Consider the following 2338-nt stretch of genomic DNA (forward strand, 5'->3'; position numbering starts at 1 on the left):
GATGTTTATTCCTCTTTTGTTCGCATGTTGTCTTGTCAAAATGATGAGAAAGTTTGAACTTTTGTGGCTAAATAGAATTATTTGGATATGTTTTACTCATGCATAGTATGATTGTTGATCGATATTTCGCTTTTAGAGATGCTAAACTTTTATTCTTATTTTCTTACTCCGAATTTTTATATGTGCTCTTTGTGTGTGTAAAGACTTGATTCATGTCTCTCTTTTATTCATAATATCAAAAGAGAGTCAACCATGTCTTAAAATAATAAATCATAGGTCGTTACATGTTTTTTCTAAAGTTGTCTATGATTTAGATGTATTAATCTTCGTTAATGTCGCCTTAATTGAAATTTAAAGATTCTCTTTCTTGAAAAGTTAGCCTTTATTTTCTTTTGTTATATGAATTAGTTTCTATGTTTGTTCAATTCTAGAAGTCATGGGTATTTTTCTTATTGTCTAATCTCTTTACTCTCCCAAACTTGCGTTGTTTGTTCTCGCATTAATTCATTGAATATGATCTTCTTTCTTTTACCTTATTCATTCTTATATGAACATAAATCATGAGGCATGTAAGTGGGTGTCTTTGCTTTGCATTTTATTTGTCGACTCTCATTCTTATCTCGATTTTTATTATTGTCTTCTTTTTATTTATTCATTTAGTCATTTATTTATTCATCCATTTGGGCCTCGAAGCCAAAGTTGTATTTTAATACAGGTAAGGCAAATTTTGGGCCTCAAAGATCCAAAAACTAAATTAGGACAGGTTGTGGGCCGAAAGCCCAATATTTACATTATGACAACTGCAAGTGGGCCAAAAGCCCAATTAGATTAGGATAGAGTCTATTGATTTGGGCCTAATGACCTAAGTCTTTTATTTTCTCCCCTTCCCCTTTTACATATATGTTAGATATGAGAGAATTTATATATGTTTATTGAATTAATTATGAGAAGACCATTTAAAAATAGAGAAGCTTTTAAAAAAATTAAAGAATCTTTAATTAGTAATTATTCAGAATATACAAGTCTAAATAAAACAAAAGAAAACCCACAAAGATTAGCCTACCTAATTACATTAATATCTAGTATTGAAGCAAACTTAATAATCCATTTAAAAAATAGAAGAATGAGACACATACCACCTATTATGATGAAATTAGATTTAGATATCCACCAAGATATTATAAATAGGGTTTAAATGAATAAATTGCAGAAATACAAAGAATTAAAACAAATTATTTCTGAAAAACATAAAGAATTAAAAATAAGAATAGAAAGACTACATTATAATATATTTGCCGGAGTTAGTGAAAATTCAATAAATACACAAAAAGATGAAATATCAAAATTAGAATCACAAATAGACAGTTTAGAATATATATATCAACATGAACTATTCACAATAAAATGAACAAAGAAGAATTTATAATAGATGAAAAAATATATGAAAATCATGAAGGATTAAAAATAAAGATAGTATTTTCTAATCTAGGAAGAAGGTATAAAAAAATAGGTGAACATTTATATCTAATGTTAGAAAAAGAAGAATTAAAATTAGAAGATAAATTGACAGCAATGGTAAGAATAGAAAGAGAAAATGAAGAAATAGATAGGAGAAAGGAAATAGAAAAAATAAAACAACAAACTACGGAAGAAATACGAAAAATAGAAGAAACTAAAAATAGTAGGATTGCTGAATTATAAAAAGAACTACAAATGTTAAAAGATCTGTATGAACAAAGACAAAAGGAAAAAGAAGAAAAATATAGAGAACAAAAATTACTGAACGAGATAAATCAATTTAAGAAAAAATTGGAAATAAAAAACAAAGAATTAGAAATAAATAATATAGACGTTGAAGAGACAGATAATTATGATTCAGAAGATAGTGAAACATATACAAAACTATTAACAAATACAAAAAATTTAGAAATCAATGAAAAACAAGAAGTAATTAACGAGGAAAACTTAGAAAGTACCAACACATAAATAAATACTCTTGATAAAAAAGAAGATGAAAATATAATACCTAAAACAACAGAAATAAGAAAACCTGCATATTATAAGAATAAGTTTAAAAGGTATAATGAATATGACAAATGGACACCGAAACAAATAGTTAATAAAAATTATAACTTTTTAGACCTAGACTGTGTAATAGATACAGAAAAAATAATACAATTATGGATAGGATATATGACAAAACAATTATTAGATAATAATATAAACATAACAGATGCACCAGAATATATAGAAAGAACACTAATAGGATCAGTAAAACTATGATTTTCAAATTTAACTGAAAATAGCAAGAAAGTATTAAGAACTAATAAACCTGTAG

This window comes from Capsicum annuum, chromosome 6, assembly GCF_002878395.1.
Source record: "Capsicum annuum cultivar UCD-10X-F1 chromosome 6, UCD10Xv1.1, whole genome shotgun sequence".
Taxonomy (NCBI): domain Eukaryota; kingdom Viridiplantae; phylum Streptophyta; class Magnoliopsida; order Solanales; family Solanaceae; genus Capsicum; species Capsicum annuum.